At 45.8% G+C, this 16,964-nt stretch overlaps 1 protein-coding gene across 8 annotated transcripts in view; it reads left to right on the top strand.

Annotated features, from left to right (window-relative positions):
• HRH1 (histamine receptor H1) overlaps window positions 1-16,964 on the top strand; it is a 74,861-nt gene that overhangs the window by 20,816 nt on the left and 37,081 nt on the right. For 2 of the 8 annotated variants that reach the window (XR_005374585.1, XR_005374583.1), the window contains exon 2: window positions 14,785-14,933. The exons of 3 other annotated variants lie outside the window; for them this stretch is intronic. The gene's annotated coding sequence lies outside the window, so the exon portion shown is untranslated. Of the gene's footprint in view, window positions 1-5,194; window positions 5,298-14,784; window positions 14,934-16,964 lie in introns of all 8 variants that reach the window. 3 more of the 8 variants (XR_005374587.1, XR_005374586.1, XM_038565634.1) reach the window with 2 other exon arrangements.

Here is a 16,964-nt window from a genome sequence, read left to right as displayed (position 1 = left end):
GAACTGTAGCTTGGTGGCTTGTGTAGAGCTGGTTGAGGGCTCTGTGAATGCCTAACCGTGGGTGGACTCAGCCGTTTCAACACTCTGAAGCTGGCATGGGCCTGGTGCAAAGGGGCCCCGGCTGACCCTGGAGGCTCAGAGGCTAGAGCCAGAACCGGCTGGTCCCCACAGCATATGCAGGGCATGCCAGGGCCGGAGCAGCAGTGGGAAAAGTAGGGAAGGTGAACTCAAAATCAGCTCAGAGACTGGAAGACTTTTGGACAATAGAACACGCTCCACCCCCACTACCCAGGGCAACATTCAGTAGCTAATCAGGCCTGATTCACATGGTCCCAACAGGGTGTCTTGGTTTCATGGTTCGTATGGATCTCTCTCAGTGTCTGGGGATCAGGATGCTGAGCCAGACTGTAAGTGGCAGGTGTGGTTGAAACGCTAAGGTCTGTTCACAGCTCAGGGTTCTAGCTGGGGAGGATTCCACAGAGAAACAGCAACAGCGACATGATAAATCAGTTCCTGTTGTTACTGAGCACGTAATTTGTGCCTTTCCACAGTCAACCGTGTTGAACCCTCACTATACTCCTTGGAGGGGCTGTTTCATTCCTATGTTGCAGACAAGGAGGCTAAGGATCAGCAGGATTATACAAACTCCCCCAGGTCATATACCTTGTAATCAATAGAGCTGGGTTTCAAGTTAAGTCTTTCTGGCTCCCAAACTCTGGCTCCTATCCATAGGCTATACTCTCTGTCCTCCCAAAGAAATGGGGAGGATTCCCACTTGTGTGGACTAAACCAGTGGTTCTGAATCCCTCAGACCCAGTGCTCCCTTTTATTACCAATAGTCCATGATGCCCTCTTTACCATCCTGAAATGCAGTTCCAACAAAGATAAAACAATCTATCTTCAAATACTAAAAATAGTAGTAACAGTAGTAATGTAATTAGTAGGATGTAATGTACTACAACTAATATAATTAGTAGAAACTAATCTTATGGTAAAGGAGAAATGAAAAGAAAACCATTTATAATGTAATAGTAATAATACATATTTCACTCCATAAATGCTTGGGCATGCCCACACTCGAAGATTTCCTGAAGTGGAGCAGGTGCCTGCAGCCACATCTAGAATCAGGTAAATGCACAGCTACAAATGCAGGTGGACATAGGTGTGTTGAATTGGCACATTGAATGCCACCAAGTGATTAAACCCCTGTCAAGCTCCCTCAATTTATCAGTGTATCATCTTCCCTCAATTTACATGATGAGAGCAATATTAGACAATTTAGAGCAGATTAAAACCATGCAATGAGTTCTTGTGTTTGCATGTAAATGGAAGTAGGGGTTCTGGATTTAGATAATTTTAAACTTGTGTTTCCATCTCCAGATAGTCCAGGGAACCTTTGAAAGGTAGGCAGGACAAAGGACAGTGCTTGTTGTATGGGACTTAACTGGCTGCTGCCCACTGAATGACAGTTGTGCCCTCCACATCATGGTAATAACTCAGAATACCTCTGTCATTTCCAGATGCTGCATAGGTGATACCCCCAAACACCACCACCACTGCTGCCACCACCACCGCTGAAAACCATTCTTCTAGGTTAGCATGGTCCGGGGTAGCGTCCAAGGTTTAGAGAGGTACATGGGCACCATGATTCCCACCCCACCATGCTAGACTCTGCATTGCAGGCATCTGGTGACAATTCCAGGAGCCACCTATTGGTGAACCTGAAGCATCCAGTGTCTCAGGTTGGCTCAGGGACTGGACAGGATAGGAAAGAGAGAAAAAGAAATGAATGACTACTGAGTGTTTACTGTCAGCTAGGCACAAGGTCATACTGTTAATGAGTGGTGTGAAGCCAGGATTCAAATAGGACTGACTCCAAAGGGGATCATCTCTATTGCACTTTTTAAAATTGAGGTTGTCATGTGGGAGATTAATGTAATGGGACTATTGGATAGTGTTAAATACTCCAGAGGACAACATGGAGTAAAGTACGAACGCAGTCCTGGGTTCATCCGCTGAGTAACTTTGAAATGGCACTTCCCTCATGCTTTTCTGGTGAACTCCTGCTCATCCTTCAAAACCCACTTCAAATATTACTTCATTTGTGAATTATCCCTGTCTCCTCCAGGATGAGGGAATAGTCCCTCCTCTGGGCTCTGGGCTCCCATCATTAACTCACTACGACACTTACCACCCTGTGTTTTGTTTCCTGCTGTCTGTCTCCCTTACACAGGGATGATGAGGTATAATGATGAGCTCCTTGAGGGAAGAGACCTTGTTGGATTCATTTTAACAACTCCACCCTCCACCCACAGTGCCCAACACAGAACCTTCCAGGTGCATCACAGGCATGAAAAAGTGCAGAATTTATGTTTGATTGAATCAATTCACTTTGCCTGCTAAGTTGCTCACAGAGCAGACCCTTCATACCAGGTGACTAAGTAGAGCAGGTCACAGTCACCTGGGATTTATGAGCTGTTTATGGCTTCCTTTAAACACAGTAGCTTCTCAGTTGGCACAGATACAGACAGGAGTCAGCCTGTGCCTTCGGCAATTCAGCCTCCCTCTGAAGAAGTTTATCCAAAAGAGTTCCCTCCATGGGGGTTCTTTCAGACACATCTGCTTCCTGCAGGCATCTGTTATCTGGGCCCTTCCATCCCCACACCAGAGCTTCCAGCAGCCGAAGAGGTGGCTGGATTACATTTAGGAGGGAGGAGGTGCTGTTTGCCGTCCCCGTCATCGTCCTTCAGCCCTCCGCCTCATATGTACTTTATCCTCTCATCTCCCTGGGAACCAGGTTCATGTCTTCCTCAGACTGTGGTCTCTGGATGCCATCCTTTCAGGGTCTGGCTTGTTGTCCTCGCCCCTGTGGGCCTATACATTTGGTCCATTCCCGAGCCTGGTCTACGGGCGCATCCCCACTAAAGAGGGTGCCAAGGCCATGGGCTTTGGGACCAGACCTAGTTTCGAATCCCAGGTCCCTTACTTCCTACCTAGGTGCTTGGAACAGACGGTATTGGTGATCTACAGTATTTCCAAACAGTGTCTGTACAACCTCCCTCCAACTCACTGTGCTTTTGGCTCCAAAGGCATGGCCTGTGACCCTTCTCTGGAGGGCTGCTGTTGGGCCATGAGCCATTTTGTCCACAAGTGCAGAGATCCAGAAGTGTCCGAGAATTCACACTTCCACTCCCATCTCCTCGGCCCTGGACCAAAGACATCTGCAAACCCATCTCCCCAACCTGGGCTGGGCCAACCCTGGGCTGTGGCAGATGCTTCACAGCTCCTGCTTAGGGTCAGCAGGAGTCTGCTTGAGATCATCACATACCCGCTTGGCTCTTTCTCCCCCACCCTCTCCCTGCTTTTTCCTCAGATCCTGCCTTAATACAACTCTCACACAAGAATCCTCGTCTCTGGCTCTGCTTCTGGGGAACCTGGATTAAGACAGTGACTCAAGCAGCCCCTTCACACTTATGTGCCTCAGTGTTCTCTGAAACTTGAGGCCAGTAGTGCCTATGCCTTAGGATTATTGGCAGGATTGAGTGAAAGAGTGCAGGCAAGGTGCTTGGCACATGGCGTGGAGGATCCTTTAAGGATCCCTAATTTTAAGGATCCCTTTTTTCAGAAAGTTAGCCGAGTGCATTGGTCTGGGGAGTGAGAGCCCCAACTTCTGTTTTGAACCTCCTGATTGAGTCTCAGGAAGTTTCTTTGCCTCCCTAGACCACAGTTTCTTTCTTTTTCTTTTTTAACAGCTTTATTAAGACATAATTCACATACCATATGATTCATCCATTTAAAGGGACACAGTTCAATGGTTTTTCATATGTTTACAGAGATGTGTAGCTATCCTCGTGATCTAATTTTTTAAAGATTTTATTTATTTATTCATGAGAGACACACACACAGAGAGAGAGAGAGAGGCAGAGACACAGGCAGAGGGAGAAGCAGGCTCCATGCAGGGAGCCCAGTGTGGGACTTGATCCCAGGTCCCCAGGATCACACCCTAGGCTGAAAGGGGTGCTAAACCGCTGAGCCACCCAGGCTGCCCTATGATCTAATTTTAAGACCTTTTTATCACCCTGCAAAAAAGCCCCTATCCATTGCAATTATTCTCCATTTCCCCCCTCACCTTGGCGAACTCCCCAGACCCTGACAACCGTGAATCCACTTTCTATCTCTATGGACATTTCTTATTCTGGACATTTCCTATAAATGGAGTCATATAATATGTGGTCTTTGGTGGTATCTGACTTCTTTCACTAAACATCATGTTTTCAAAGCTCATTCATGTTGTGGCATGTGTCAGAATTTCACTCTTCGCTGTAGCTGAGTAAAATTCCATGGTATGGATGTACCACATTTTGTATATCCGTTCATTAGTAGATGGACATTTAGGTCGTTTCCACATTTGAGCTATTATGAATAATGCTGCTATGAACAAGTTTTTTGTGTGACTATGTTTTTATTTCTCTTGTGCATATATATAGGTATATGCTTAGGAGTGGAATTTGTGTCATATATGTTTAACTTTTTGAGAAGTTGCCTATTTTTCTAAGAGGCTACATTATTTTACAGTTTCATCAAAATGTATGAAGATCCTGATTTCTCCATGTCCTTGACAACACTTATTTGTCTTTTTTCTTTTAGCCTTGCTGGTGAGTGTGAAGTGATATTTCATTATGGTTTTGATTTGCATTTGTCTGATGGTTAATGATGTTGAGCATCTTTTTATGTCCTTACTGACCATTTATAGATCTTTGAAGAAAGGTCCATTCAGAGTCTTTGCTCATTTTTTAATTTGGTTAATTCCCTTTTTATTGTTGATTTGTAAGAGTTCTTTATAGCTTCTAGATTATTTTTTCTTTATCAGATATGTGAACCCTCATTTCCCTCATCTATAACTTACTGTTTCCTGGATTATGATACAAAGTATGTAAGATGCTTGATAAATACTGGATAGCAGTTAGTAGTTATCATTAATAGAACATTCTTAAGATTTCTTAAATATGTATTGATTTATGTAATCTCTATATCCAATGTGTAGCTTGAACTCTTGACCCTGTGATCAAGAGTCGCATGCCTCTCCAACTGAGCCAGCCAGGCACCCCAATAGAACATTTTTTTCATTCACAAGGCCAGATAAACCTCTTGATATTAACCAATCTGTCCTCCCTTCTTTCTACCCATTTCACAGATGAAGCAATTCGGACCAGAGAGAAAAGTGACCTTCTGCTCTTGGTTTCAGAAATGGTCTGAAACATATCTGTGGTGGAGCTCAACTGCATGACCTTGGGCAGGTAACTCTTCTCTGTGCACCTCACTGTTTTCATCTGTAAAATGGAGGTGAACGAGGGAGTTACAGCTGGCCTGCACTGAGCAACTCCTATGTGGCAAGCACAGTCTGAAATGCTTCCATGAATACCATCTTGTTCAATCTTCCCAACTTCCCAAAGTCATAGGTGTTCTTTCCTGTCCATTTTACAGATGTAGAAATCGATACTCAGAGAGGTGAAGTCCCTTGCCTGAGAGCTCCTGCCTGGGAAGTGACAACATCGGGATTTTCTAACCTCAGTATCTGTCTTCTCTTTGGCTGCTACCCAATGACTCCTAGGGTACTCCATCTCTTGGGTTGCCCCAGGAAAGCACCTTTTCTCCCCCCTTTTCTCTTTTCTGATGTTTATTGTGATTGTATCAGAAATTAATAACCACAGAAGAAACCTGAGGAAAAAAGAAAAGGCATTCCTACTCTGGTCATATATGATGCTTTCATCACCTCTTAGACTTGAAGGATTTTGAATGCAACGTAGGCCCAGCCAAGTCCCACCTTATAGAAGTGGTGGCCTGGGGAGGCTAGAAGTTCACCATTCCCAGGACCAAACTTCGCCTAGACAGTGCTGGGTTTGGGAGGCAAAGATACCTTGGGCCCCACCTTCTAGAAATCAGGAAAATCTATGTTCCTACTAGTTAGGTGGTGGGGGTCTCTTGGACAGTGGGTGGGGGGGACTCAGATTCTAAAGCAGTGGTTCTCAACCCAGAGTGGTTTTGCACCCACTGGGCATTTTTCTGCGCTGTTTTTGGTTGTTGGGACTTGGAGAGGGTTGGGAGAGTGGGTGCTACTGGCATCTAGTGGGTAGATGTCAGGAATGCTGCTAAACATCCTATTATAAGGCCCAGGACAGCCCCCCAAACAAAGAACCCTTCTGCCCCAGAGTGGCAGTACAGAGGCTGAGAAATTCTGTTCTAGGCAGATACAGTTGTAGGATTGGTCCTGCTCTCCCCAGGGGCCCATGAAGGGGCAGGGACCTATGTATGTGTACATGGGGGTGACTCTACTCCCCAGGAAGATCTTCTTTACTTGATGCCTGGGGATCCTTTTCTTCTCCTGCCCCTTCCTATGTTTTAGGCTGGACATTGCAAATCAGCCTGTAACGAAGCCAGGAAGTGGGAAAGCTTGCTTTGTTGTTTTAAAGCACCCATGATCCCGCTTCTACAGGCTCAGAGAGGCAGGTGATGGAATGGTTGGCTCATTTCTTGAAGCAGGGCACCTTGTGAGTGTCTTGTTCACTGCTCTGTCTCCAGTGCCCTGCACAAGTAAATGAACATAGCTGGTTCTCAGGCAGGACTTGCTGTATGAAAATGATTGGTCAGAGAAGATGCCTTCTGTTGGTGTAAGAGCTGCCCCAGTCTTGGCAATGGCCAGCCTCCCACCCCCCAACTTTCACCTCTAAATTCCATGTTAATGTAATGAAAGCAACTAGTAAACTTTATTATATCTGATGGGCATGATTCTAAGGCCTTTCTTTTTTTCTAAGACCTTTTACATATGGGAACTCAGGTAGTTCTCACACAACCTATGAGATAGAAATTGCTGTTATCCCCATTTTATGGATGAAGAAACTGAGACACAGGGAGGTTAAGTAACTTGTTTGCAATTATACAGCTCAGAAGTAGCAGAGGCTGAATCTGAACACAGGTGGTCTAACTGCATCCTCTTTATCACTAAATGTTTTGTTCCCTTTCTTAAGAACTGCCTTTGAAGCACAGCCTACCCTCCATGCCTCATGTCTTCGGGGCCAACTTTCTCCCAAATAGACACAAGAAGTTCCCAGAGCTCAAAGCTTTTCTAACATATTGGGCAATATTAATGGGAGTGGAGGAAGCACTTTCCTAACTTACCCAGATAATGTTTTTCAAGCACAAAGGAGAGAATCAGACTAATTGTGATAGGATAAATGGGCATGGGGCTTATCCATGGGGTTTCTGTCTTTGTTCTTCCACTAGATTTAGTTTTTCTTAAAATGAATAATGCTCGTAAGAAAAAACTGCCAATAGCTGACCATTAGATAGCAAGCCCCAAATGCACACCCTCAGATAAAAACCTGGGTGGTTCAGAGAAAATTCAAGTGCCTCTGGGTACTAGCACTATAAATTCAGACTCAGAAATTCTGGGGTGAGGCTTAGGAATGGGTATTTTTAACAAGATTCCTGGGAAATTCTAATGTATGGCCAGGGAACAGGAGCCCCAAGCATAGAAATGGTGGGCCTGGGAACCTAACTTTTCGGTCACTGAGGAGTAAATCAACTCCTCATCATTGATAAAAAGCATCCTTCAATTTCTGTCTCAGAATTGCCTCCTCTGGGAAGGCCCCCCTGATTCATGGTAGGTAATTGCTCCTTCCCTGACCTCCCACCACATTTGGTACACCCATTACACTTGACATCACAGAGTAGTTATTTATTTGGCCTTTTTGAGTGAGAAAAGTCTTATCAGCCTCTGCACATCCAGTGCTAATATGAAGTTGATATTGAATGAATGCTTATTGAACAAATAAATGACTAAGCATCCAGGCTGCTTTGGCCTCCATCCAGAGCATCTCGTGGTCTAGCCTACAGTCTGAAAAGACCTGAATTCTCACTTCGTGACTTTCTATCATCTTGACTTTTGGGCTACACATGGGCTCCAGGTGATCTTTAGTTTGCTCATCTGGAAAATAGGAATAATGCTTTGCTCTTGGGAGGGACTTAGATGATACAGGATACAGTGTGGTGATGGTCTGTGAACCTGAGGTACCAAGCTGGTGTGGGGTGAAGGAGGAAGGTTCCTGTTCAGAGCATGGGCATTCTGAGAGATGAGTGATTGGAATAAACCAATCTCAGGGTCATTACGGTGAGCCCCACTGGCCACTGAGAACAAAGATATCTTTTTCTCTGCTGATTAAGGTGGCAACAGAATGATCTTAGTAAATCATAAGTTTTCCATCTCCTGTGACACAAACACAGGGGCCTCTTAACAAATTGGAATTAGCCATTTGGAAAGTCACCTGAAAATGTGTCTTTAAGTGTTTTTTTTTGTGTGTGTGTGTGGCAGCAAGCAGGTGCCAGGTCTCCACTCATCCCCTCCCTGGCTCGCTTGCTTCCCCCACCCCTGTTGTTTATACCTGGGCTGCTGGCATAGGCAGTCCCCATGACCCCTACTTGACTTATTCCTTTGCTTGGAAGTCAGGTCGTGGCAGAGTCATCTGCACATCCCCAGCCCTTCTGTCAGGCTGCATTGCATGCTTATTGACTTTACAGGTGAGTAAAGGGACACCCAGAGGAGAGTGGTGTGTTAGCCAAAGTCACCCAGTGGTGCCAGGGGGGTGGAGCCAGAACCAGGAACACATCTGGGAACCCAGAGGAGAATGGGGTGATAGGTGATCCCTTCCTATAGGAAAGGATCTTTCTGGAGCGCCCCCCCCCCCACTTTCCACTTAGGCTAAGGGGGAAGTACGCAGCTCTCAGTTCTCTTGAATAGATGTATTGTTATACTGTGGCTCACAATAGTTTCTATGAATATTGGGCAAGAAGGAGGACTTTTCAGAGTACCAGGGTTTGGGAAGAAGGGAAAGGTGTGGCAGGAACATTGATCTACTCTTGACTTGTTTTGGGTCCATGGGCAAGCCATACTGCCTCCATGAATTGATTTCCATAGCCATGATCCACTCACCTACCCCTGGGTGACCAAAGGACCCAGAGGAAGGGTTCAAGACAAGAAGGGTTGGAAGCATTGTCAAGAGATGCAAACATCTCATCGTCTTGTCCTGGGCAGTCCTGTCCTCTCTTCTCTTTCTTCCTCTTTCAAGTGTGAGTTCATGGCCTGGACATGACCTGGGGTTTTCCCTTAAGTGAAAGGGCATTTGTAAATGTCCTCAAAACAAATGTTGTCTATAAAACTAGAATATCTGTTTCAATGATAAACTGTAGGGTAAGAATGACAAACATCTGCTGAAAGTTAGAAAAAGAGAGAAAACCATTTTTGCTGGTAAATTATTACATCATCAGAGAAGACTTCTTTTTGACTTGGGTCTTAATTTCTCACCATGCCTGGCATGGTGTTAATTATATCTAATATGCCTGGCACGGTGTTAAGCACTGTGGAAGAATCAAAAGTGAACAAAATTTGGCTCCATATCACATAGAGTCATGCTTATCTAATAGTACACATGTTCCCCTACATTTCCTGGCCCCCTTGCAGGCAATCAGGGCCAGTAACTAGTTCAGACTAGTCAAGTCCAAAGCACTTAATTGGCACTCTCCGTTTCCCTGTGGTGTTAATAACAGTATTTTAGATGATGAAGCCTCTTCATCCTGGTTCCCTGAGTGACCACATGGATCCCCTGCTGACCTGCACTGGCCACTTAGCTTGAGTGAAAAATTAACCTTTGCTTGGTTATACCTCTGAGATTTGGGTGTTAATTTGTTTCTGCAGCATAACTCTTCCTGTGCTGACTAATACAGTCGCTATATGACCTCAGTAATACCAACTGCCATTTATTGAATGTCCTCCTATATACCCAACCACTTGACTTGCTCCATCCCATTTAATCCTCACAGCAGCCCTGTGAGAGAGCTCCAACTGTCTTCATTTCTCCAATAAGGAAACAGAAGCTCAAGGAGCCTTGCTCAGCCAGGGTCATGCATCTAGGAAGTTGCAGAGTTAGGGTTCCACCTCAGGTCTGTCTGACTTCAAGGCTAGTGTTTTCTTTCTAAACTAGTTTCAAGCTCAAGAGAGCTTTGATAAGAAAATATATTGTGTGAGGTGAAGGCTGGAGTTCAGGGAGGCAGGACAAAGGGAAAGTAAGTCCATTGTTCAGGATAAGAAGGAACATCCATGCTCAAGATCCCAAAGTAGAATGCTAACATGATGGAGAGACAAAAATGCAACTTTAAATATTACTTTGGTAGTGACCTCCCCTTGATGTTGTGTGTAAAGAAGCCATTAGTACCTGACACATCACTGCTGTGTATTCCCACCAGTGAGAAGAATCCCTAATGTGAGCCGTTTGCTGTTTCACAAATATGTTAACATACAAACAGGGTGAAGTCATAGACATTAGAACAGAACGGGACCTCCCCTTAACCTCGGCGTTGAGAAGGGTGAAGCCTGGAGCTAGGAAGTACTCTTTTTCAGATCACATAGTGTGTTCCTGGTAGCTGTGCTAGCTGTGCCTCAAACACTTCGCCTGAGTGTTTGCAGAATCCACAGAGGAAAATGCATGTGTGCTCTGCTTTTCCTCTACTATAAGATCCTAAATGTGTCCTGAAGGTATGAGTAGCATTGGACTTAGCACTTGTCTCTATCCTTTCATGCATACATTTAGCAAAAACTAAGTATTTGCATGTGACTGATCTCTTCTGACCTTCACAGAAACCCTTTGAGTGAGCAGGGCAGATTTTGTCTCCATTGTACAGATGCCAGAAAGGTCTCAATGAGGAGTGTTTTGTTCAAGGTCACATGGCACATGTGTAACTGTAACCCAAATTCTTTACTCTCAGATAAACCTGTTATCCTTCTGGATCCAGGGGATACCCTCAAAGTCATGTTATAAATCAGCTCAGTGATTAAGGGAATGGCTCTGCATCCATAATCCAGCTATTCAGTCCTTCTGTGACTCACTTTCTTCATCTGTAAAGTTAGGAGGATAATAGTAACTATCTACCTCAAGAAGAATTAAGTAAACATATACAAAACTCTTAGAATAGTGCTTAGGACATAGTGCTCCATGGATATTAGGCAAGACTCTAATGACATGCTTGGCATCCATGGATGTATAGTTTGGCAATTCTCAAAGGACCTTAGTGGTCCATGATGTGTAACAATTTGTTGTTTTGCCGAGGCAGAAGTTAACGACTCACATGGAATGATATTGTGATGATCATCTTAAAACATGCATGCGTACTTTTTTATGAAAAGTTATCAATAAGGGAGTGAAAATAGTGTAAATCCAGGTAACTGGGGGAGAGACAGGCAGGAAGCATGTGCCTCTAGAATGGCTGCCTGTAGGCAGAGAGCCAGGAGCCTTTCAGGAGCAGGACAGGAAGTCTCTGACTCTTATGGATGTTGGTAGAAGGGTGTCATCCAGATGGCATTTAGCAGGGGCCCTGGAACACCCACTCCAGCCCGGGAAGTCCCTGTAAGTGCCCAGAGGACACAGAACAAAGTATCATTCTGCAACTGTGGCTCCAGAAACCCACCTGGATGCCAAGTAAGCATGACCAGACCAGACTGGAAGGGCCCCTTCCCTGGTCCTCACTCAAGCCCCAACACTTAGCACCCCAGTAGTGGGAAGAGACCCAGCCATCCCACACTATCCCAAGGCTAAGCTAACCTAGGCTCCTCACTTCAGGCCTCCTGAGGACAGGGCAGTGGGCTCATGATGTGGCAGGAAGAGCTGGTCCTGAAATTTATTGGGTTGATACTGGGTTGTCCAGGCACAAATGCAAATAGATAATGTGGCATAAATTAGTGCATTGGGGTAAAATTGGCCATGCCCCAAGTAAGCATTTATGAGCTGTTTGTATGAAGGATGGTTGTTTTCCCTAGAAGTGAGAGAGAATGATATATTGTTTATGGTGGTATGGTGCAGAGAATCTGGAGACAGGAGGCAAACAGACCTACATCCAGATCCCACCGTTGACACTGTGGTATTCTGCATTTGGACAAGCGATCCCATTTCTCCAAGCCTCAGTTTTTTTTCAACTATAAAATAGGAATAGTGCACTATTATTATTTACTTAATAACTTTCTAAGTCAACTCACTTCTTAGTTTAAGCCTCCTCCTGAGCAATAGTAGCCATGAAGTTATGGGTTTGATATGCTTCTTTTTCTGACATGCTTTAAAATATACGTGTAACCAGTAAAACAACAGTTTTCTTTGTATGAGACCAAAGAAAGAAGAAAAAGAAAAAAAAAAAAAAGAATCAGTGTACTAAGCAACATTGATATGCGCACCACACTTGGGGATGCCCAAATGTCCAAATTTAATCCCCAGGCTGTCCTGTCAAGAGCAGAACTACCCTTCTTTTTGAGATAAAGAAATGGATTTCCCTCTCAACAGCACGCATCCAATCAGTAACTTTGAGAGGTCAGCTTGACATTCCTTCAAGATGTTTTCTTTTCAAGAGACATCTTTCAGATCCTCAATCTTCTTGCCAGTTACCCAAAAGAGCAAGATGTTTTAGGGAGTGCTCCTTGGAGCACACAGTTTCCTTCAAGGTTGTTTTCCTTTGGAAAAGATTCATATTCATCTCAGTCCCTTGTAAGTCAAACCCAAACCTCCAACGTGAGGAGGAAACATAAACAACTTTGAATGGGGCTGACTAGACGGTGCCAGCGGCGAACCTTCAGAGCCAATTTGTGCTTCCAGCCAGACCACATTTAGGCATATCTGCCATGTGATTCCTTGACAGCCTCTCCTTGCCCAGCTCACCTTTGCACTTCTGAGTTGGCTAGAAATCCCCTCCACTTCCACAGAGGGCATGGGGTGACCTCACGTGACCCCCTTGGAGCTCAGAAATCTACATGTATTCATCAGAACCAAGCAACTTCGACGATGGTGTGGCTTAAATTATGGGGCCTCTGGAGACTCCAATCCTGGGGCATTGCGGCTTGCCTTTGGAGTGGTCTCACCTGTGAAAGCCTCAGTTGAGGTGTGTCGCAGAATTCTCTAGGACTCTCTGGGCCGCAAGAGACAGAAGCCACCTCAACCAAAAAACTCCTCATAAAGGTATGGAGGCATCCTAAAGAAATCAGGCAGGACTGCAGAGGAGCCTCAGGAAGGAAGGGCCCACAGTGTAGCAGAGCTCCTCTCCCACTCCCCTGTGGCCCGCTCTCTCCCAGCTACTTCCTGTGTGTCTCCTTCATGCCCTGTTCTGAGCAGGTCATCTATCCCCGCTTGCAGCATCCTTGGGGAAGGAAGTGGCCATCCACAGTTTTAGAGTTTTATGCCACCCAGAGAGAGACTGCAATGCTCTATTGGGCCCAGTTCCACACCCCCGGTGAAGGGACTAGACACTCTGGCCCATCAGTCAGTCCATTTTCCTCCCTGTAACCAGTGATCTCTTTTTAAAAATACTTATTTATTTCTTTGAGAGAGTGAGAGAGAGAGTATGAGGAGACAGAGGGAGAGGGAGAGAGAATCCCTGGCAGACTCCCACTAGGCAGACCCCTACTCAGGGCTCCATCCCAGGACCCTGAGCTCATGACCTGAGTCGGATGCTCAATCACCTGAGCCACCCAGGCACCCCATGATCTTTTCAAAATGTAATCTGGTTATAGTCTTCTTCCCCCCATATTTGTCGTATTTGTCTGTATTATGATATTTGGATTTTTACGTGTCTACCGCCATTCAACTGTTCACTCCATCAGGATGGGGATAGGTCCATTAATTCTCCCAGCACATGGCCAGTGGTCCTCAGCAACAGCAGCATTCGTGCTGCAGCCTTTAACTAAGTCATCCCTTGGAGCCTTTCAGAGCAGCCAAGTCTCAAACCCATATAAAATATTTGAGATGCTGGGGATCCCTGGGTGGCTCAGCAGTTTAGCACCGCCTTCAGCCCAGGGCCTGATCCTTGAGTACCGGGATCGAGTCCCACGTCAGGCTCCCTGCGTGGAGCCTGCTTCTCCCTCTGCCTGTGTCTCTCCCTCTCTCTCTCTCTCTCTGTCTCTCATGAATAAATAAATAAAATCTTTAAAAAAAATATTTGAGATGCTGCCCTTTTAGAGACTGTTCAGGATGCTGTCATAGGAAATTATATCCCAAATCAGAAGAAGCCATTCAGCTACTCAAATTGTGGTCCAGGCAGCATCAGCATTGCCTGGGAGCTTGTTAAAAATGCAGAATCTCAAAACCTACCCCAGCCCTACTCAGTAGAAATCTGTATTTTAACAAATGGATTCATGTGCACGTTACAGTTTGAGGAGCAGTGCGTTAGGACATCCTTTTATATGTTCCTATAACCTCCCTTGATTTCTTTCTACTTACCAGTGCTTCTTTAGTGCTGAACTTCTTCTTCTAGCCTGTGAGCCTCCCAAGGGCAGGAACCTTGGCTGCTTTGCCCAGCTCTGTAAACTCGGTGCCTGGGAGGTAGGTTGGCATACACAGGCCAGGATATTTTCCCCCGAAATTATCCCCCAGAAAAGGGCCCATCCAACATCTTTCATATTATAGAGTGCTCCATAAATTACTTTGTTTTGAACAAAAGGTACTGTCTGGGAAAGGCACATAAATGTGAAAATGACCTCAATGCTAGTTTGGATGTTTATAGAGGTCATTCAGCGGATTCAATGGATGATGGGTAAAGAAATGCAATCCAATTTAGTCATCATTTCTGGAAAGTATGACTTCACAATTGAAAAAGCTAGACAGCACTATACATGCCTTTTGAGGACCATCTTAAAAAGTATTACATATATGGTTATGTTGTAGGGTCATGACATACAACCACAGAATTTTTTTTTTAAAGCCAAACTGTTCATCAAAGACTTCTCTCCCAGCTGTGTACTGTTGCTGATGCTACAGTGTTAGCCTCCAGGAGCTAAAGAAGAAAGACCACAACTGGCAGGTCATGCCTGGGAAGACCCTGCCCTGCCTTTTGCCAGCTGGTGATTGCAGGTGACAATTTTACTTCCTCACCTGGGAAATGGGATGCTGTTCCCCAACTCTGCTTGTCTTTTGGCATCATGTATCCCACTAACTTGCAGAGGACTGGGTTGACTAGCTCTCTGCGGGGCCCTCCCTTCTTCCCAGCACCCTCCATCATGTGCCCCCTGCACTACCTGTGGCCTCCGCTGTATATAGCACATGGGATGTTGTGGCCCTGGCTCCACCTTCTGCAAAGCTGTGAGGTCAGAAGAGCTGCAGTTTGTCCTGTGTGCCCTCACACTTTCTGTTCTTACACACCCCTCCACCTTGCACCACCTCCATGTGCTTGCTTGTTGCCCCCCCCCCCAACAAAGTCCTACCCAGATCTGCTTCTGTCCCCTCTCGCCTCACTTTCCAATTCCCCATACTCCAAACATTCACTCTCTCTGATCTAATTCCCTCCTCCAAGAGCATAGGAATGACTGAGAGATATATAATATCCATTGCAGTGGGTTGAACATCTGGTTTTGCCTGGCTTCTGGGTTGGATGTGCAGGTGGATGGGAGTGCCATTCACTGGAATGGAGAGGAGGAGAGTGGGGACTTCCTGTTGAAATGTCTGACTGAATGGCCCAGGGAGCTACTTATCCCTGGGCTCACCCCTTAGAGCCCTGAGGCCCAAGGCAAGAAAAAGTACAGATAGTCCTGGGGGTGGCTGCGGTAATGGATTTTGTGGGAATGTGGGAGTTAAGCTTGTTTGGATCCACATTATAAGAGATCTTTATGGAATCATCCTGTGGGACATGGGGATCCAGTGAAGAGTCAGACAGGATGGTGGCATGATCTAATCGGTGTCTTAGGAAAATCCCTCCAGTAGCAGCATAGAGAAGGGACCGGGGAGGGCAAGACTGGAGGCAGACAGACCAGTTCAGAGAGGGGCAGAGTATTCCTGCTCTGGGCCACCTGAACGGAGGCAGTGACATGAAAACAACAGGTGAGGGTTGGTGTGTAAGAAGTTTCCAAGGCAGAAACAGGGTGGTGAGGAAAGAGAATGACTGAAGGTGACTTCCTACCTTTCAGGTGCGTGGCTGATGAGGTGTGGGAGGGGACCCCGTCACTGATGTGGGTACCCCAGAAGGGGGTTTGAAAGTGCCAAGTTTGAGGTGCACTTCCAAGAGGAGTTGTCCAAGAAGCATGTAGATATCTGGGCAGAGTTTAGGCAGATGTGGGCAGATTTAGGAGCCACCAGGATCAAAAGTTAAGGCAGGGATACAGAAGGCTAAAGCTGCTGTCCAGATGAGAGGCAATGGTGGCCTGGTCCAGAAACAGTGGCAAAATGACCCAAAGAGGTGAATGGAATTGAGAAGCATTTAGGAGGCAGCATGGGCAGCACTTAGAGATGGTTGGAATCCAAGAGGTGAGGTGGAGGGGAAGGTCAGGGATGGTTCCCAGTTTTCTAGCCACAGCATCTGAGAGGAGAGCACTCCCATCCATGGGACAAGATGTAGTTTAGGGGGAAAGATGATGACTTAGTGTAGGTTCTCCTCAAAGCAGAGCTTGAGGCAAGGATTTTGGTAAGCACTTTATTAGGGAGGTATTCCAGATAGGAATTGGAAGTGAGCCAGAGCAAGGAAGAATACTGATGGAAGGTGTGTTGGCACATGGATTACTGTTGTGAGCAGTGCCTCAGCTCACCTGGGAACCTATGACAGACTCTGGGCCATGCCTGTGTGTGGTCCCCAGAAGCTGGTTTTACATCGCTCCTGGGGTGTTAATTCTCCAGCACTTCATCCTGCTCTTCATTAGGGATAGAAAGAGACCTTTCTCTGATGGTATAGACAGGTGTCTTGGAGTAGACCGGAGGTATGGATGGGACACCAGAGGCATTCGCTACAGGTGATGAGACAGCTCAAATGGGTTGAGTCTCAGGCATCTAGGACTTCCAGCTTTAGATGTTCCCAAACAGAAGATGGTGACACTGCAGTAGCCATCAAGGATTCCTGACACTGTGCTCTGGAGGGGTGAGGGTCTTCATATGTGTTTATCTTATTTTTTTTTTAAG

The sequence above is a fragment of the Canis lupus genome, chromosome 20 (genome assembly GCF_011100685.1).
Source record: "Canis lupus familiaris isolate Mischka breed German Shepherd chromosome 20, alternate assembly UU_Cfam_GSD_1.0, whole genome shotgun sequence".
Taxonomy (NCBI): domain Eukaryota; kingdom Metazoa; phylum Chordata; class Mammalia; order Carnivora; family Canidae; genus Canis; species Canis lupus.
The sequence above is the reverse complement of the archived record's forward strand: the minus strand, read 5'-3'. Positions and strand labels throughout refer to the sequence as shown.